Source organism: Ceratotherium simum, chromosome 22 (genome assembly GCF_057802395.1).
Source record: "Ceratotherium simum simum isolate JZ-2026a chromosome 22, ASM5780239v1, whole genome shotgun sequence".
NCBI lineage: Eukaryota > Metazoa > Chordata > Mammalia > Perissodactyla > Rhinocerotidae > Ceratotherium > Ceratotherium simum.
The window spans coordinates 17,341,307-17,362,553 of NC_141921.1; the positions used below are offsets into that span (position 1 = coordinate 17,341,307).

Genomic DNA, 21,247 nt, shown 5'->3' on the forward strand with positions numbered 1-21,247 from the left:
AGGTGCTCTGCAGAACTTGTCAAAGCCACAAAGCTCAGAAGTGGAGGGACCACGTGTGTCTGACAGTAAGGCAGCACTGACTTGGGTGGGAGGTGGCAGAGGGGAGGGACCAACTTGCCGTGTCTAGATGGCCGAGGGTCTGTGGCTGTCAGTTTCCATTGTTTGAGGTCAGTGTGGTGACTGGCAAGCCAGGAGATGGTGGCTAAAGTGGCCTGGCTCTCGCCCCCACCCAGCAGAGCTGCCTGATGCTTCAATCCCACCTCTGGGGAAGATGGAGGGAGGGCCGGTGGCTCTGGGGACAAAGGAGCTGCCATGCTGTGCAAGGGACCAGCTCTGGCTTGTGAGACAAGAGACCTGGAGCAGGTCCTGACTTGTGTTGCTGGCTCTCTGTGACCCCTGGGGCAGGCCATCTCAGGCCTTGGTTCCTCTCTTCACTCGGAAGGGCAGCACATCCGTGGCCCTGCCTACCTCATGTGCTAAGTTCATTTGTCATCGTTAGCATCAACCTGACATCCACCTACAACAACCACTAGCAGCAGGCGCCACTGTGCCCTTGGCTGCTGTTTCTCTTGACAGTGTCACCACCCTGACGTTCTAACGTACGCACGTCATTTCTGTGCCGTGAGACCGTCAGCCCCTCAGAGGCCGGACCGGCCTCTGTTCAGGCCTGTGTCTCCAGCTCCTAAAGAGTGCCTGGCATCTACAAGCCCCGAGCCCTAGCCGAGCCCACCATGTGATGAGGGTGGTATGGCTCCTTCGTGCTCCTGCAGCCCCGCCTGTGCCTCGTCCTGGCACTTGTCACAAGACCCTGCGATTGCATGTGTGCCATCTGTCCCCACACACCGTGAGATCGCTGAGGCTGAGCCCGGAGCCTAGCTGGAAGAGTGCCTGATGAACGTTTGTTGAAGCAGTGAATCAAAGCACTCTCCCCCTGGGCCTCAGTTTCCCCAATACTGTGAGGGTGCTCACCCCAGAGGCTTTGTGAGCACCTTCCCCCTGATGACAGTCTGGGATTTGTAACCTGTGGCTGGCGTTTCTGCCCCCGCATCTGGCGTGTTTGCTGCCCGACGCTTGTCCTGAGCCTCCAGGGATGCTCATGCCCAGAGCTGCCTTCCCCTTGATAAGCAATTAAATCCTGGAATAGCTGATTGTCTGGAGTCAAGTGCCTGGACCCTGAATTTATCTCCAGTGTGCCAGGTGTGCTTGGGTCCCTGCCAGCCACAGGGTGAGCATGGCGAGGACTGCTCAGGCTTCTCAGCCCTGAGAGGCCGTCTCTGGCATCAAGAGACAGCCAGCGCCAAGGGGAGTGGGAGCTGATGAGGAAAAGGTGCAGAGGGAATCAGCCTTCACCGAGAGCGAGGCACTCGACAAAGGTATTTCACGTTCCTCAGGAGGCCACTCAAGATTGGTCCATTGGCCCCATTTCACAGCTGAGGGAGTGGAGGCTGAAAGAGGCCACTCTTCCTGTGGAACTGCCTCAAGCTCACAGAGTTGCTAAGGGGCAGGGCTGGGATCTGAACATGGGACTCTCCAGCTTTCTCATGGTGCCACACAGCTTCCCCTAGATGGTGGGAGATGGTTGGCTGCCATCAGCCCCTGAAGTCATGTGGCCCAGCGACTGCCCGTGAGCCAGTGAGAGAGGGAACCACCTCGTGGATGCTGTCATGGGGTCTATGTTTGCAAATAACCAGGCTCGATTTCTGGCCTCTTCTTGCCCCCTCCCCGAACACCCTCTGCCTCTGCTTCTGGGTCCTCTGAAGGACATGACAGAAGCCTGAAGAGCTACAGAGAGAGAGGCCAGAGACTGGAGACCAACCATGCCCATGGGACGGGGTGAGCGCTCAAGGCCAGCCCAGGGCTGGCCGTGGGAGGAATCAAGTCCAGGCCCACAGCAGAGCAGGGCTGATGTGGGGCTGTCAGGGGGACATCCGGGCACTGCCACTTACCAGCCAAATGACCTTTGGCAAGCTGGCCTTCAGCTCCCTTATCTGTAAAGTGGAGTAATGGTGGTCACTGCCTGTTTGGGGATTTGATAAAGGAATCCGTAAAATCCTCAGATGAGCACCCAGCAGGGAGCACCTGCGTAAGCCACTATTGGCCGCCACCATCTCACCACCCTGCTGCCCAGCCCCAGCAGTGGGGACTCCAGCTCGGCTGTGGGGCTGCAGCTGGGCACTGGACCAGGACTGAGGAATAAGGCAGGTTCTGGGCCTTGGGAACGAGACAGCGACACAGTTTCCAGAAACAGGCACAATATTAGAGCAGGAAAGTTTGAGCCAGGTGTTCTTTTGATGCGTATAATGACAGTAAGAGGGAAGACTTGTTTGAGAACAAGGGGTAGGACTGAGCTTGCAGGCGAGTGCAGGGGACCCCACTGTTGGAAGAGGACAGGTAAGGGAGAGGAAAGTCAGACCCTCACTTGGGGCTTAAGGTTAGAGCCACTCCACGTGGCTCTGAAGAATTAATTTACCATTTCATATATGTTCTTGCTTTTGAAGCAGAAACACGGAATGTCAGAGCTGGTGTGACGTTAGAGATAATGTTGACTGCCCAGGGTCACACAGCAGGTTAGGAGCACACCCCTGCTTGTCTCTATGCCTCAGTTTCCCCTTTGGTCACATGAGAGCGGTACATTAGATAACCTTTTAGGATCTTTCCAGCCCTGAAAATGATCCCTAGGGACTATTTCTGGGTTGTTTTCAGTGTTGGGAAGACGGGGTGGGAGCTCTGCAGAGGCGTGGAGATGAGAACACAGCAGGAGGAAGCGCCTGATCCCCGGGCCGATGCGTGAAGAGCAGGGTGGGGGGAGGAGGCTGCTCCAGCTGCTGTCCCTTTGGACTGGAACAGGGCTGTCTCCCTGAGGCTCTGGGGTCACTTGCACACCGTTGGACTCAGACTGGCATAAGCTGGACATCTCACCAGGGCTGCCCCAGCTCCTGATGGAAATGGCTTCCTCACCTAAGCCTCTGTGGGTCCCTGACTTCCCTGCTCCACTCTAGGCGCGGTCCCTTCAACATGCCTGTCCAGCACCTGAGCCACAGCGGTCAGCATCTCATCTGTGCCTAGGGCACAGCAGGGCTGGAACTGGCCTGGTTGCCTGGAGCCCTGCATCTGGCATTCCTGTGGCTGGTAGCAGTGGAGGGGGGGTGCCTGCTGAGCTGCGGCATCCCCAGACCCTGCTGTGTTGGCGACTCTACAGAACAGGGTTTGCCTCCTTCTGCCTGTTTCCCTGCCTTAGACTCCAGTTCCCTGCAAGGGTCAGAGGCGCACATGAACCCCAGACCCTGAGACCTGGACCAGCTATTACCATTCCACCTAATCCCCACTTTGGGCTAGATTCTGTTCTCCATGCCCTCAAGCTGCTGGCTGGGTTCTTGCCCTAAGCAAGGAAGACTGCCAGGAAATGGCACTGCCATTCTTTTAGCTTCAGAGATTGCCAGTGCTAGAGGCTGCCTGTGTCCCACCCGTGAGTGGCCCTGCTTAGACCCATCACAAGCTTGCCTCTGGACGCTCCCTTCTCCAGGCTTCTTCCTGTCACTGGGCCTGGCTGCTGCAGTCCCAGCCTGCTGTTGGGGTGCACATTCCCAGGTCTGAAGCTCTGGCTGGGTATTAGGATGCTTTGGGCTGCAGGTAACAGAAAGTATAAGTGGCTTAAACAATAGGGGTTTATTAGTTTCAGAAGCCTGGGGGTGGGGGCAGTTCCACACCTGATAACCCAGCAGCCCAATGATGTCAAGGATCCAGGCACTTTCCAGCTTTCCCTCCTTTGCCAACCTCACCACCGAGTCAGCATCATCTCGGCCAAGGTCATAAGAAGGTCCCAGGGGCCATTTGCAGACATGATGGTGGGTGGTGTAGAAGAGGAATATCTTCCCCAAAATCTCTTTTTATTATCAAGGAAGCCCTTTCCCAGAAACCCTCAGAAAGACTTCCCTTAGCTGTAAAATGGGAGTAATAGGTCCATTAACCAGAACTGAGTCCCATGCCCTTGCCTGAAGCAGTCACTGAACAATGGAATGAAACCACCTTCACCAGATTGGGCTAATCTCGGTTTAACCCCTGTGTCTGGGGAAGGGCTGGCCCCAGTAAAAGCAGCCCTCCATCAGCAGAGAAGAAACAGGGGGAATAGCTATTGGGTAGCCCCTAGTGTTTAACTTGAACTTTTCATGTTTGCGTTTGGTGCCAGAGCACCTGGTTGCAGCCCTTTGTGCCAAAAGAAGCCATTTTGACTTCTTCCTCCCTGCACCCATTAGGGCTCTATGATGTAAGCAATAGAAGCTGACTTTAGACACCTTAAGCAAAAAGGGATTACATTGGAAGGATAATGAGAATCTCACAGAATTGACAGGAAGGCTGGAGAAGCAGGCTCAGGAAAGGATCCAGGGCCCCTCAGGGGAACAGAAAGCAGGAACTTTTATCAGTGGCAGTCTTGTCAAGGCTGCAGACATGGAAGCATCTGGGGCTTGGAAGAGAGCATCCAATATGCCTAGCTCAGCCTCATGTCCTCCCCTTGGCTGCAGGAAAGCCTTTACTTACTGTCTGCCAAGAGCAGGAGAGCTAATTCCCCAAAATGAAATTAGGGTGCTATTGCAGAAGAAGGGAGAAGGGGTGCTGAGGGCCTAAAACCCAGCAAATGCCCACGATGGTGATGCACGATGCCTGACCTGAAGACAGAACAGAGGTGGCACGATACACATCCCTCACACGGGGCTAAGAGATGCACGACCTTAATGCATGGGGACAGCCTCTCAGAGCAGGAGACATGTGAGCACTCTGTCAGGTCCCCACAAAGGCGCTCCCCCTCTGATGTCACCCTGTTAGGCAGAGGATTCTGTCAAGTCCTTCTAGAGGCTCCTTGAGCCTGTTACCTGGGGAGGCCCCTCCTGGCTTCTCCCAGCAGCTCTAGAAATTCTATTAGCATATCTTCTGTTCACCAATTACAGGAAACTGGTAACAGCCTCAGAACATTCCTGAGTCTTTCTTCAAGACTTGGTGAATTGAAGATCAGTTCCCAGGCTCACCCTGCCCCTGGAAGGGCGGGTTTCAGGGTTGGCCAGATCTATTTATGCAAATAGCTAACCGTTATTGAGCACTTACGGTGGGGCAAGTAAGGTGCTAGGTGCCTGGCGTGCGGCATTTCATTTAATCCTCCCAACAACCCTATCATATGGCTATTGTTTTCCTTTTCTACAGATAAGGAAACTGAGGTTTGGAAAGAGCCAATGACTTGCCAGTGGGCACAGCCAATAAGTAGCAGAGCAGGATGCAAATCTGATCCAGAGTCCCCGTCTCAGTCACTTCACTGTACTGTCCCACACACCACTGCTCATAGGCCTCTTATTCTTCCTGCTTCGAACAGGAATGGGACGTGACCTTAGTTCACACATTTGTTCTCTAGGCTTATCCACACACCAGAGGCCCTCCTCACGCTGGGCTTTAGCCTACCACATGTAAGAACCTGTGCTCCAGAACTGCCATCTCAGAGACGTCAAATCCTTTCTTACCCGACCGGAGGCCTCCGTGAAAGCACGATCATGAGTTCCGCTTTTTAGTTTTCACAATGAAACCTTGTCTTTGCCCTCATAGTTGCGGCTTCTGGAGGAGACAGCTCTGCCTTCTGTGGGAGCGGAGCGGCCTTTCTGCTGCTCCCGCCCGTGCCCTCAACCTGGCAAAAGACCAGAGACTCTACAGGTCCCCAGAGGGATGGTCTGATGGAGTCAACTGCCAGCTGGGCTCCAGGAAGCCCCAGAGGCTCCACAGAGCCCCTTCAAGGGTAGCACCACTCAGCTTCTACCAGAGCAGCCCATCTTTATCTGTTTTACACATTGATCCTCAATGTAAGTTCTGTTTTCTAAGAAAAGAGTCTCTGGTGAAAAGTCATGGATGTTTTGGATGCATTGATGCTTTTCCCATAAGATTCCATGAGGTTTTCCTTGAACTAAAACTCCTCTATGACCCTGGCCCCTGGGAGAATTGCCTGTATAGAACCATACCTTAATGTTCTCTCTTTGATATCATTCGAGGGCCACCAGGAATAGCCATGTATGTGGGAACACCTCAGCACATTGGGAAAAAATAGAGAAAGTCGTCCACTGTGTTGCTTAATACCCTTGAAACAAAGACCCTGGCAACCCAGTCTGCTCAGAAATCTGGGTCAGCAGAGTTTGATATTCTCTGGTTCCTTCCTACTAGTGACAATAGAACCCATCTTATTTTGCTCTTTGCCTTGGCTACTAGGATGCGCAGGGCTAAGCTATTCACCAGGCGTCTCTCTTTTTAAAACATGTATATTTTTCCATTATATAATACTTGTGTATTTCTTAAGAATTACAAAATAAAGACAAGTACAAGAAAGAAAGAAAAAACTATTCATTGTGTTTCTACTCCCCAAAAACTGTTAATGTTTTCATCTATGTCTCTCTGGTTTTTTGTTTATGTACAGTTTTCATGGTTTGGTTTGTAAAATGTTTTTCTTTTTACATAAGTGATATCATACTGTATGTAAAACTTCGTAGCTTGCTTTTCTCAACCTGATGTCTAAAGTTATCACATTCTTAAAGGATGTGTAGTATTCCGTCAAGTAGATCAGAGGTCGGCAAGCTTGTTCTGTAAAAGGCCAGATAGTAAATATTTTAGGCTTTTGGGGTCATGTTGTTTCTGTCTCAACTCGTCCATGCTGCCGCTGTAGCACAAAAGAGCAAAGACAGTATGGAGATGAGTGGGCCTGGTTGTGTTCCAATAAAGCTTTATTTACAAAAACAGGCTGTGGTGGGCTATGGCCTGCAGGCTGTAATTTGCCAACCCTGACACAGTTTCCGTAGGCCTGCTAGCCGTTTCCGTGTGTCAGCAACTTAGATTTGCTAGCAGTACCCAGTGCTTTAGTATTATAGATAAGGCTGCATGAAATTTGCTTAGAACTTTTTCCTTAGACTATATTGCTGGAAATTGGGATGATTGTGCCCCAAAGTATGGATATTTGTAAGGCAAAGCTCTTGGTGAATGCTGTGAAATTGCTTTCCAAAAGCACTCTGCCAACTTCCACTACCAGCAGCGATGTGCAAGCGCCCATTTCCCCAAACCATGTGCACACTGGACGTTGTCCTTCAAGTATGACGCAGTCCTGCTCCACGTAACGACGTTTTGGTCAACAACAGACCGCGTATACTACAGTGGCCCCATGAGATTAGTACCATACAGCCTAGGTGTGTGGCAGGCTATACCATCAAGGTTCGTGTAAGTGCACTCTGTGGTGGTGGCACAGTGACAAAATCGTCTAACCACACATTGCTCAGAACGTGTCCCATCGTTAAGTGTCACGTAACTGTTCTTACTGCCAGCCTCCCCTCCTCCTTTGTGTCTGGACTCTGCTTTTGTCTGAGGCTTCCAGCCTTAGTTGGCACTGGTTTCTTTAATCTTCCTCGTGTCCTTTTTGGAAGTAGGCAAGATGTAAGCCAACAGGGGTCAAGGTCAGGGGCTTGGGGAGCCAGGGAGGCAGAGTCCTGAAGATCCTGTGCGGGTGGCACTGCCCAGCAGTGCTGACAGCTGTCCTTTTCTGCTGGGTGAGGGACTTCAAGGGGTGGCCACTGACTGGGACCTCCAGATCCTACATCATTGTGGGCCAGGCAGGGCTGGAGGGACGGGAGCTTCATGGAGAGAAAGAGCAACATGATGGGAAAGGTAGAAAGGGGTTCAGGGCTTGGAGGACACAGGCTTCCATCAGGTTCCATGTGTGAGAGCTTGGGCAAGTTCTTCCAGCTCTCTGAATTGTCATCTGTAAAGGGGACAAAACAATCAACTGCACAGGATTCAATAGGATCCTTAATATTAGAACCTCACACTGTGCCTGGCATTGTAGAAAGGACTTTCTTAACGTGTTTTTAAGTTGAATTGACTTGAAGGTTAGGGTCTTAGGGGTGATGGGAAATAGATCATATGAACATTTTTTAAAAGAGAGAGAGAATGAATCCAGTGTGCACCACATGGTGGGCCTTCAAACAATAGTTGATGGAGCCAGTCCTGGTGGTCTAGTGGTTCAAGTTCCGTGCTCTCACCCCACGGCGCAGTTCGTTTCCCAATCGTGGAATCACACCACCCATCTGTCAGTTGCCATGCTGTGGTGGCAGCTCACATAGAGAACTAGAAGGACTTACAACGAGGATGTACAACCATATAGTGGGGGGTTTTGGGGAGAAGGAAAAAATCAAATAATTGGTGGATGAAGGAACAAGTGGGACTTTGAAGCCACCAGCTGCAGCCTTGTCACCCGTTCGTTTGTGACCCTGGATAATGCACTTTCCTCCCTAGGCCTCAGCTTCCTTCTCTTCAACATGGGTTTAATGGATGAGGATATTTACCTAGAGTTCACAGATGAGGAAACTGAGGCACCGGTGGCTGAACAGCTTGTTCAGGTCTCCCAGCTGTTACACGGAGAGGTCAGGGCACCCCCCGCAGGCTTGTTGTAAGGATGAAATGAGACAAGGAATGCAAAGTTTCTGACTCGATGAATGTTCATTCCTTTCCATAAGCAGAACAGTGTGCCAGCCTCGGGGTCTTGGCCAGGGAAACTGAGCATGGGGGTCCGCAGCCACCACAGGGACTGGGACTGCCCTGGAAGCAGCCGCTCCGCTGGCTGTGAGCTGCTGGCGCTGGCACTGGCACTGGGCAGGAGCGTTCCAAGTGGGGTCTCTGGGACTGCCCTTCCCAGGGGTTGCTTCTGAAGCAGCTGTCTCACCTCCACAGAGCTCAGTCTGCGCCGGGGCCAGATAGAGAATTTGCCTTTCGCAGCAGCCTTTTGGCGAAGAGCAGAGCCCAGGCTACTCTAACAAGCTGTGTCTGTGGTGGAGGGATCCAGAGCCCACGTGAGGGAGGGTGGAGGCAGCACTCAGCCCAGGATGAGCTGGCCCCTGGAGGAGCACCATCGCTGCGAGCTGCTATTGGCCTTGTTAGGATCGTTCTCACTGTTGCCACAGGCGGGGCCAGGTACGGGGGCCTTACCTCCTCCATCTGACATTTAACCCACTGTACATCCTTCAAAGTAGATGTGAGTGTCCACATTTTACATGTAAGGAAACCGAGACAGGTACAGGGAGGTCAGTACACAACTAGGAGTGACAGTGACAGAGTGAGAACTTGAATTTAAGTTTCTGACTCTGGAGCCCATGTTCTGAACCATTAGTCAGTTGTATTTACTGCCCTTCACTGGACATAAAACCTCTTGGCAGAACAGGAAGGGCTCTGAGTCCTGGAATGACCAGTCTCCTTCCTCCTGGGTTTGGCTGTGACCCAGGTCCTGGGGGACCCCAGATTCCTTGTGGCCAGAGCTCCAGCTACTCTTTTGACTTCCTCATCACACTTGAAGCATAACTATTGATCTCATTCCAGGGAGTGTTTCATCCCTTCGACCATCCAAGAAATGTTTATTAGGAGTCTTCCATGTCCAGGCCTTGTCCTAGGTGCAGGGGATGCATCACGAGTAACGGTAATTACAACTAGCCCTTACTCTGCACCAGGTACTATTCTAGACACTGTATGTGGGTTAGCTCATTTAATCCTCACAACAACCCCATGACAGCTATTATTATCCTTTCTTTATAGATGAAGACATCAAGACACAGAGAGGTGAAGTAATTTTTCCAAAGTCCCACACCTAATGAGTGTCAGAGCCAGGATTTGAACCCAGGCAGTCTAGGGTCAGCATCTGACTGTCCCCACAGCATTGTGGCTCTCATAGTCCCTGCCCTCATGGAACTTTTAGTCTTTCTTTTCCAGCAAGAATGTTAAAATAGCACCAAAGTCATTGGGTTCAGTTTTGTTTGCTGAGAAGCACACTGGGCAGTGAGAATGAATGACCCTAGATTGATAAAGTGCATGACATCATGGGGCCAGTGGGAAGGAGTCAAGGCCTTGAGTGAGACCTTGGTCCGCTTTCCGCTGCAGCCTTGACTGCTGTGTGCCCTTCGGCAAGTCTATTCAGCTCTCTGAGCCTCCGTTTCTTTATTTACAAAATGGATTGTCAGTACCTACTCTACCTGCCTCCAAGCATTTTTGTTAAGACTAAATGATGTGGCAGATGGAAATGAGATTTCAAAATAGAAAAAAAAAGCACTGGGCAAGGGTTTGTTATTGGACCAAAGTGAAAACTTTGTCAGTTTGATGAATGAATGAATGAACAAATGGTCCTAGCAGGCCTGCAGATTGGCTCCCTGGGTAACAAATGGCTCCCTTCGGGAGATCTGTTGGAGTTTTCAGGATCCCATCAGGGCTCTCTCCTTGCATCTAATTTCATGTGAACTTCCAAGACTATTTTAGCAAACACTTATTAATGTCTATTGGGAGACAGGCCTTGTGCCAGACTCTGTGGGGAGATGGAAATGAATTTGGAAGAGTGTCTGCCCTCAGGGCTCAGGCTCATAGGCTAGGAGGAGAACGATGATGGTGATGATGATAATAATAATAATACCACCACCAACACCACCGACCAGCAAATATTGAACGTTTACCACATGCCAGAGATTTTATATGCATTATTTTGTTTAATCATTACAATTCCATGAATTATTAAAGCTACTGTCCCATTTTACATATGAGGAAACAGATTCAGACAGGTTAAGTAACTTACCCAAGTTCACACAACTCTAAAGTTATAGAGCTGGGCATGAACCCAAGAAAATGTGAATGCAAATAACTCTATTATAAGGTGGAAACTACTATATATCCTACTAGAGGGGCAAGGACAGGCCTTTTAGGGTTCAGAAAGTGAAAGGAAGCAGGATGATGGTGGTGGTGGTGGTGGTGATGATGGTGATGGTGATGGTGCTGCTCTTCATGGTAACAATGATAATATATTTTTTTTTACCTTTTTTTTTATTGTGGTAACATTGGTTTATAACATTGTATAAATTTCAGGTGTACATCATTATACTTCTGTTTATGCATAGATTACATCATGTCCACCACCCAAAGACTAATTACAATCCATCACCACGCACATGCGCCTAATCATCCCTTTCACCCTCCTCCCTCCCCCCTTCCCCTCTGGTAACCACCAATCCAATCTCTGTCTCTATGTGTTTGCTTGTTGTTGTTTTTATCTGCTACTTATGAGTGAGATCATACGGTATTTGACCTTCTCCCTCTGACTTATTTTGCTTAGCGTATTACCCTCAATGTCCATCCATGTTGTCACAAATGGCTGGATTTCATAGTTTCTTACGGCTGAGTAGTATTCCATTGTGTATATATACCACATCTTCTTATCCATCCATCCCTTGATGGGCACTTATGTTGCTTCTAAGTCTTGGCTATTGTGACTAATGCTGCAGTGAACACAGGGGTGCATGCATCTTTATGCATTCATGTTTTCATGTTCTTTTTATAAACACCCAGCAGTGGAATAGCTGGATCTATTCTATTCTTAATTTTTTGAGGTGTCTCCATACTGTTTTCCACAGTGGCTGCACCAGTTTGCACTCCCACCAGCAGTGTATGAGAGTTCCCTTCTCTCCACATCCTCTCCAACACTTGTTTCCTGTGTTGTTAATTACAGCCATTCTGACGAGAGTGAGGTGATATCTCATTGTAGTTTTGATTTGCATTTCCCTGATAGTTAATGATGTTGAACATCTTTTCAATGTGCCTGTTGGCCATCTATATATCTTCTTTGGAGAAATGTCTGTTGAGATCTTTTGCCCATTTTTCAGTTGGGTTGTTAGTTTTTCTGTGTTGAGATGTATGAGTTCTTTATATATTTTGGAGATTAACTCCTTATCAGATATATAGTTTGCCAATATCTTCTCCCGATTGTTAGGTTGTCTTTTCATTTTGTTGATGGTTTCCTTTGCTGTGCAGAAGCTTTTTAGTTTGATGTAGTCCTGTTTGTTTATTTTTTCTATTGTTTCCCTTGCCTGGTCAGACATGGTACTTGAAAATATGTTGCTAAGACCGATGTCGAAGAGCATACTGCCTATGTTTTCTTCTAGAATTTTCATGGTTTCAGGTCTTACATTCAAGTCTTTAATCCATTTTGAGTTAATTTTTGTGGATAGTGTAAGATAATGGTCTACTTTCATTCTTTTGCATGTGGCTGTCCAGTTTTCCCAACACCATTTATAGAAGAGACTTTCCTTTCTCCGTTGTGTGTTCTTGGCTCCCTTGTCAAAAATTAGCTGTCCATAGATGTGTGGGTTTATTTCTGGGCTTTTGATTCTGTTCCATTGATCTGTGTGTCTGTTTTTTGTGCCAGTACCATGCTGTTTTGATTACTATATCTTTGTAGTATATTTTGAAATCAGGGAGTGTGATAACCTCCAACTTTGTTCTCTTTTCTCAGGATTCCTTTGGCTATTTGGGGTCTTTTGTTGTTCCGTATAAATGTTAGGATTTTTTGTTCTATTTCTGTGAAAAGTGTTGTTGGAACTTTGATAGGGATTGCATTGAATCTGTAGATTGCTTTAGGAAGTATGGACATTTTAACTATGTTAATTCTTCCAATCCAAGAGCACAGAATGTCTTTCCATTTCTTTGTGTCTTCTTCAATTTCTTTCAACAATGTTTTATAGTTTTCAGTGTACAGATCTTTCACCTCTTTGGTTGAGTTTATTCCTAGGTATTTTATTCTTTTTGTTGCAATTGTAAATGGGATTGTATTCTTAATTTCTCTTTCTGCTACTTCATTGTTAGTGTATAGAAACGCAACTGATTTTTGTATGTTGATTTTGTATCCTGCAACTTTACTGTATTCACTTATTATTTCTAACAGTTTTTTTCGTGGATTCTTTAGGGTTTTCTATATATAAAATGATGTCAACTGCAAATAGTGACAGTTTCATTACTTCCTTTCCAATTTGGATCCCTTTTATTTCTTTTCTTTTTCTTGCCTGATTGCTCTGGCTAGGACTTCCAATACTATGTTAAATAGGAGTGATGAAAGTGGGCATCCTTGTCTGGTTCCTGTTCTTAGAGGGATAGCTTTCAGTTTTTCACCATTGAGAATGATATTAGCTGTGGGTTTGTCATATGTGGCCTTTATTATCGTGAGGTATTTTCCTTCTATACCCATTTTATTCAGAGTTTTTATCATAAACGGATGCTGTATCTTGTCAAACATTTTCTCTGCATCTAGTGAGATGATCATGTGGTTTTTATTCTTCATTTTCTTAATGTGGTGTATCACGTTGATTGATTTATGGATTTTGAACCATCCCTGCATCCCTGGAACAAATCCCACTTGATCATGATGTATGGTCTTTTTAATGTGTTTTTGTATTCGATTTGCAAGTATTTTGTTGAGGATTTTTGCATCAATGTTCATCAGTGATATTGGCCTGTAATTTTATATTTTCTTTATTGTCTTTGTCTGCTTTTGGTATCAGGGTAATGTTGGCTTTGTAGAATGAGTTAGGAAGCTTCCCCTCCTCTTCAATTTTTTGGAAGAGTTTGAGAAGGATAGGTATTAAGTCTTCTTTGAATGTTTGGTAGAATTCACCAGGGAAGCTGTCTGGTCCTGGACTTTTATTTTTGGGGAGGTTTTTGATTACTGTTTCGATCTCCTTACTGGTGATTGGTCTATTCAAATTTTCTATTGATTCTTGATTCAGTTTTGGAAGCTTGTGTGATTCTAAGAATTTATCCATTTCTTCTAGATTATCCAATTTGTTGGCATATAGCTTTTCATAGTATTCTCTTATAATCTTTTGTATTTCTGAAGTGTCCATTGTAATTTTTCCTCTTTCATTTCGATTTTTTTTATTTGAGCCTTCTCTCTTTTTCTCTTGGTGAGTCTAGCTAAAGGTTTGTCAATTTTGTTTGTTTTTTCCAAGAACCAGCTCTTGGTTTCATTGATTTTTTCTATGGTTTTTTTAGTCTCTATTTCATTTATTTCTGCTCTGATTTTTATTATTTTCCTCCTTCTACTGATTTGGAGCTTTGCTTGTTCTTCTTTTTACAGTTCTTTTAGGTGCACTGTTAGATTGTTTATTTGAGATTTTTCGTTTGTTGAGGTAGGCCTGTCTTGCTATAAACTTCCCTTTTAGAACCACTTTTGCTGTATCCCATAAATTATGGCATGTCATATTTTCATTTTCACTTGTCTTCAGGTATTTTTTGGTTTCTCCTTTGATTTCTTCATTGACCCAATCATTGTCCAGTACAATTTTGTTTAATCTCCACATATTTGTGGCTTTTCTGATTTTCTTCTTATAGTTGATTTCTAGTTTCATACCGTTGTGGTCAGAAAAGATGCTTGGTATTATTTCAGTCTTCTTAAATTTATGGAGACTTGTTTTGTGGCCTAATGTGTGATCAATCCTGGAGAATGTTCCATGTACATTTGTTAAGAATATGTGTTCTTCAGTTTTTGGGTGGAATGTTCTGTATATATCTACTAAGTCCATCTGGTCTAGTATGTCATTTAAGGCCAATGTTTCCTTATTTATCTTCTGTTTGGATGATCTATCCATTGGTGTAAGTGGAGTATTAGAGGCCCCTACTATTCTTATGTTACTGTCAATTTCTCATTTTATGTATGTTAATAATTGCTTTATATATTTAGGTGCTCCTATGTTGGCTGCATAGTTTACAAGTGTAATATCCTCTTGTTGGATAGTTCCCTTGATCATTATGTAGTGCCCTTCTTTGTCTCTTGGTACAGTTTTTGTTTTAAAGGCTATTTTGTCTCCTATAAGTATTGCTACCCTAGCTTTCTTTTCATTGCCATTTGCATGGAGTATCTTTTTCCATCCCTTCACTTTCAGTTTGTGAGTGTCTTTAGGTCTGAAGTGTGTCTCTTGTATGCAGCATATGTGTGGGTCTTGTTATTTTTATCCAATCAGCCACCCCTATGCCTTTTGATTGGAGCATTTAGTCCTTTGACATTTAAAGAAGCTACTGATAAGTATGTACTTACTGCCATTTTTAAACTTTTTTTCTGGGTGGTTTAGTAGTTCTTCTCTGTTGCTTTCTTCTTCTCTTGCTCTCTTCCCTTGTGGTTTGTTGGCTTTCTTTAGTATTATGTTTGGCTTCCTTTCTCTTAGTTTTTTGTGTATTTATTATAGGTTTCAGGTTTGTGATTACCATGAGGTTCATATATAATAACCTATGTATACAGCAATCTATATTAAGTTGATGGTCTCTTTAGTTTTGCCTCTTTCTATAGGATCTACTCTTTTACTCCCCTCTTCCCACATTTTATGTTTTTGATATCATATCTAACCTCTTTTTTGTGCATTTGTATCCGTTACCCTTTTATCATGGAAATAGATAATTTTTTTCTATTAGTGGTCTTCTCTTTCCCCCTTAAATAAGTACCTTTAGCATTTCCTTTAGGACTGGTTTCTCGGTGATAAACTCCTTTAATTTTTGCTTTTCTGGGAACCTCTTTCTCTCTCCTTCCATTCTGAATGATAACCTAACCAGGTAGAGTATTCTTGGCTGTACGTTTTTTCTTTTTAGCACTTTAAATATATTGTGCCACTCTCTTCTAGCCTGTAAGGTTTCTGCTGAGAGGTCAGCTGATAGCTGACATTGTATGTAACTTGCTGCCTTTCTCTTGCAGCTTTTAGGATTCTGTCTTTATCTTTAATTCCGGACATTTTAATTATGATGTGTCTTGATGTCAGCCTCTTTGGGTTTATATTTTTTGGTGCTCTCTATGCTTCCTGTAGCTGAATGTCTGTTTCTTTCCTTAGGTTAGGAAAGTTTTTAGCTATTATTTCTTCAAATAGATTCTATGCCCCTTTACTCTCTCTTCTCCCTCTGGAACAACTATAACATGAATGTTGTTAGGTTAGTGTGCATGATGTTGTCCCAGAGGTCTCGTAGACTGTCCTCCTGTCCTCACTCTTTTTAATTCTTTTTTCTTTTAACCATTCAGCTTGGGTGATTTCCTCTAGTTTTTCATCCAGCTCGCTAATCCATTCTTCTGTATCATTTGCTCTGCTTTTGAGTCCCTCTAGGGAATTTTTCACTTCCAGTATTGTATTCTTCATTTCTGATTGGTTCTTTTTTATATTTTCCATTTTTTTGTTGATGTTCTCACTGAGTTCATCCATTCCCCTCCTAAGATCAGTGAGCATCCTTGTGACTCTGTTTAAACTCTCTGTCAGGTAGATTGCTCAGTTCTGTTTTGTTTATTTCTTTTTCTGGTGTTTTGTCCCGTTCCCTTACTGAGAATGTATTCCTTTGCCTCCTCATTTTGCCTCTTTCTCTGTGCTTGTATCTATGTATTAGGCAGGTCAGCTACATCTCCTGATCTTGGAGAGATGACCTTATGTAAGTGATGCCTTATGAGGCCCAGCCATGTGCTTCCCTCTCGTTACCAGTTCCAGATGTTCCAGGAGTGACCCCCATGTGGGCTACATGTCCTTCTGTTGTGGCAGGGTTGCTCTTGCTGTAGGTGCCCAGGGAGGCTGAGCTGTCCACCTGGCTGGCTGGTTGTAATGCTCAGCTGGGTGTGGCTGCTATGGACCCTTCAGTCTCTTTCTCGGGTGTGGGGAGCCCCAGCACAGTTGGCTGCAAGGTCTAATAGCACGTTCCTGTTGCAGTTTTTCTCTTAAATGAGTAGGCCCCAGCATGGCTGGTTGTTAGGCTCAGGAGCTTACAATTGCTGTAGGCCTCTGTCCTACAAGGCTCTTGTCACCACTCTCTGGATTGCAGCTGGGCAGGGCTGGCCCCAGGCACAGGAGCACCCACTTGCTTCAGGCTTTGGAATGTGGGCCAGTCCCTTATGTGGCTGTTTGAGAAGCACAGGTCTTCTGCAGCTGACAAGCCCCACCGCCCACAGGGCCACACACCCCATCAACCCAGTTCTGCCCTGTGCGTGTGCCCCAGCCCCCTTAAGCGGACCCAGTCACACCACTGCAGAGGTCCCACACACTCCACCAATGCCCCAGTCACTCTATCAGCTCCTTGCGCACGCCCTGCCCCGCAGAGGTGGACCCACTTACCGGGGCTGCAGAGAATCCAGTCACCTAGCCTATGCAGGCCCACAAGTTGCTCAAGGGCTTGTTGTTGGGTGGGGCCAGTCCCTAAGGCGGGCTGTTTGCCCTGGCTGAACTGGATTAAATCAGTGCTGTAGTGGGTGGGGCACACCCTGGGCTAGCAGGCCACAGGGAGAACTCCAATGGTGTCTGCCAGTGACCGTGTCAGCATGCCTGCACCCAGTCACAACAATGGCTGCTGCCAGCGGCCGGCCCCATGGCGTAGCCGTTAAGTGCACATGCTCTGCTTTGCTGGCCCAGGGTTCGGATCCTGGGTGCACACCGAAGCACTGCTTGTCAAGCCATGCTGTGGTGGCATCCCATATAAAGTAGAGGAAGATAGGCACAGATGTTAGCCCAGGGCCAGTCTTCCTCGGCAAAAAGAGGAGGATGTTAGCCCAGGGCTGATCTTCCTTACACACACACAAAAAAAACAGTGGCTGCCGCCAATGTCTCAGTCCCTGGAGAGGTCTCACCTCTCACCGAGATGCACCCAGGGCCTATCAAGTGAGTCTCTTTTCACCAAAGGGCTGTTCACCTTTCTTTCTGGGGATTTTAGGTTGCTTTCCGAAATGGGTGAATTTGTGCATGGGCCCTTTAAGAGATGGCTTTTTTTTTTCTTATGTCTGATAGCTTTTCTGGGGGTATTCCCCACTGTTGTTAGTAGCCAGCAAGGCCAGATATTATGATTCTCGTCTCAGTGGTGCTGGGTCCAAAAAACGCTTTAGTGGCAACGGTCCCCAGCTCAGGTCCCCCACTCCTCTAGGGAAGGCTATGTACCTTTGGGTTGCTCCTGGGTGGCTCTGAGGTTCTGTGCCTTGTGAAGGTGGCATTTTTTCTCTCCAGAAGGGAATTTCTGCCTCTTCCACCTTAGTCAGGAGTGTCGTTTGTTGCAGGGGTTCCTTTCATCTCATTTTCAGTTCTCTCTCAGGGATAATTGTTCCAAGAGTAGTTGTAAGTCTGCTGTGTCTGTGGGAGGTGTGTTCAGTGTCTGCCTGCGCCACCATCTTGACTTCTCTCCACAATGATGATATTTATGATGATGGTTGTTGTGATGATGGGAATTATGGTGATGAGGATGATGGTGACAATGATGATAATCTTCTGGTGCCCATTTGTTGAGCTTCTGCGTTATGCTAGGCCCTGACCTGGGTGCTTTCCACTGTCTCATCTCACCCTCATAACAACTCTCCGATGTTAGGATCATCATCTCTGTTTTACTCATGAGAAGTCTGAGCTGGGGAAAGGCTAAGTGGTCTGCCCAGGGCACATATCTAGTCTGATGGGCTTGAGCTTAAGCATCCTCCCTGCAGAGCCAGCACTCTTTCCTGTACCAGGGTTCCTAACCTGTGGGCCGTGGAGCCAGGCAGCTCAGAGATGCTCCAGAAACATCCACTGAACAAATATTGAATGAATGGATCCCCAAAGGGTCAAAGCCTGAAGCCCAGAAGACATAAAGAACATGTCTCGAATGAGTATGTTCGAGATAAAATAAAATATGGTTACACCATTATTTAAATATATGTGCTGGTGCTATGATTACTAAAATACAAGTTAATTGTAAAGCATTATGTTCATTGTCACTTTTATATTGTTGTATATTTTCCCAATGAAAGATACTGAGTGTACGGTTACCATCGGGGGAGTTTTGAGAAATGTTTTCACACAAAAAAGAGTCCTTGTGCTGAAAATGGTGGGAAGCATCGTGCCATCCTCATTGGCGTATGTGAAGTGCTTTGCCCGGTGTCTGGCACAGAGAGTCACTCGGAGGAAGGAAGAGACCCACCAGACCAGGCTTTGGGAGCCCGTGGCATTTGCCCTGGGTCTATAAGTGACTTTATTACTAGACCTGAGCTGTCACTGTCAGTGATTTTTGTCTCCATACAACCTGACATCTAATAGCTTTCCCAAATGGCTGTTGAAAGCTTGCATGAATGAATGAACAGTGAAAGAAAGAATGAGTGAGTTACGATGAGCGATGTTCAGGGAGCCCATGAAGGGAGGTTTTCCCCAAGGAGTGCTTGAAAGTGAGAGTTTCTCAGCCCGAGAGCAGAAATAGAATGCAGGGGTTTAGCAGGGACTGGTGACTTCGGACTTTCGGCTCTGTGAGTGGGGTTATGAAGCTGTGGTTGCATCCCCTGGGGAGCCTGGTCTTGACCCTGTGATGACCATGTTGGAGAGGTGGTGGTGGCTGGAGCTTGGCTGTGAGGCCACTCTCAGCAAGGCTGTGCTCACCGTTTTTGGATGCATTTTTCAGACTCAAGTGAAAGTTGACAGATGGCGGTGGTATAATATTTTCACTTTCTCTGCCTCCCACAGGCCTCCCTCCAACACAGTCCTCCAAGCTCTAAGTCCTGTTAGAAATCTCTGACACATCTTGACCGTGAGACCACGGCTGGCTTTTTGCAGGTAAGTTCCTCCTGTCTTAGGATGCCGCACCACAGGACACCGAGCAATTTCAGCACAGCCTGAAGGCCACTGGGCCATGTTTGTGGCCAGAAGGTAGGTGGGAATGACTTCAGCCTTGGCAGGATAATGGAGCCCCGCACTCCACCGAGACTTAAGGAAAAAGCTACCAAATGTCCAGAGTCCTGCAGCTGGCATTTCTGCAAATGGCAGCATATGGCGATGGGAACGCGTCTTGGGATGGAAGCCAGGGAACCAGTTCTGACCCCAGATCTACCTGTACTGCTCAGGAAAATCTCAAGCAAGAACCTCCCTTTCTGGATCTCTGTTTCCCTGTCTGAAAAGTAAGGGAATGGGACTCAGTGAACTGGGCGGGCCACGAGCCAGCTATTCTGAGCTCCGGCCAAGGCCATGGGATTGGGGCAGGGGCACTGGGGACACCACTGCAGCTGTCTGCCACTCCCTAGGACTCACCTCCTGTTTAAGTGCTCCGTGGACTGCACATCCACAGGGGCCTGGGCTGGGCCGTGTGTGTGCTGTGTGTATGCACGTGGGGGCAGGACCTGCGTCCCCTCTCGCACACTCTGCTTGAAGTCAAACTCAGACAGGACAGTCATCAGCCCCACACCTGCCCTCTCGTGACTGGGCTGCACACCACAGTCACTGGGCTGCGGTGCCCAGACGGGAAGGGCAAAGGCTGCCCTTGCACCGAGAGCACGGGCAGGCCCGCAGCAGAATGTGGGTGTGAAGACCAAGTTAGGTGAGAGACAAAACAGGGTGGGAGACCAGGTTAACCCAACGTGAGGCCCTCTGAGTGGCAGTGAGTACAGGACCAAAGCTCACGGGCAGATCTGCAAGGCAGGCCGGGAAGCTGCCTAGGAGACAAGACCTAGAGGGCCCTGAGACCCAGAGAGGAATAAAGTGCATCATTGCCCTCAAGAAGCTTCCCATCCAAAGGAGGAGATGTTGTGCAGATAGCCACAGGAAACCTGTGAAGGCAAGAGAGGTCCATTCTGTCTGGGTTTGGTTGTGAGGGTGGTTCAGGGAAGACCATTTGAAGGTGACACCTGCACTGGGCTTTGAAGGATGAATAGAAGTTTGCCAGGTAAAAAATGGAAGAAGGGCATTCTAGGCTGAGGAGACAGCATGTGCAAAGATGGAGGGTCAAGAATGTAGGCACAGGGGAGGAGTGGGGGGAAGTGAGGCTGGGGGAAGCAGATAGGCCTTTGATTGCCATGCCAAGGAGCTCGAGTTGGGCTCTGTATGATCAAGGAAGGGAAATAGTCAGCTCCGTGGTGCCAAGAGTGTCCTCTGGCCCCAGGGGAGAGGCTGAGCACTAAGAGGAGGTGCTCATGGTAGAGCTCCATGTGCATGCTGGAAGCTACTGAACTAAACCACAGGAGGCCCGGGGCAGAACGCCCCTCACTGAAGTGTCTGTGGCCCCACTGCGGCCCTTCAGGCCTCCCGGTGCGGAGCATCCGCAGGCACTCTGGGGCCCCATCCTGTGCTGGGCCCTCCCGTAGAGGGCTGCTGGGCTTGGCATCAGCACCCCTCTTCTGGCCCCCCAGCCTTTCCTCCTCCCATGTCCCTGAAGAACAATAGGCCAGCCCCCAGGGCAGCACTCCTGTGAGGATTCAGTGCTGTTATTAGGGCCCTTTTCAGCCCCCTGTTCTCCACCAAATCATGACAAGGCAGCTCCTGCCCTAGAGTCATTTTCTGCCTGGTGGGTAATACTTCGCAATTTTGTAGTTTTACAGTTTCCCCTCTTGGCAGAACTCAAAACGCTCTCACACCTGTCGTCTCATGGGGGAGCAGAAAGACTAGGTTCCGGGGCCCGAGAGCACTGGACTGCAGCGCGGCCCTGTCGC

The 21,247-nt window shown here is 47.6% G+C and overlaps 1 protein-coding gene across 1 annotated transcript in view; it reads left to right on the forward strand.

The window, feature by feature from the left end:
• HIVEP3 (HIVEP zinc finger 3) overlaps positions 1-21,247 on the forward strand; it is a 492,690-nt gene that overhangs the window by 298,367 nt on the left and 173,076 nt on the right. The window contains exon 3 of the mRNA XM_014797371.2: positions 19,293-19,382. The gene's annotated coding sequence lies outside the window, so the exon portion shown is untranslated. The remainder of the gene's footprint in view (positions 1-19,292; positions 19,383-21,247) is intronic.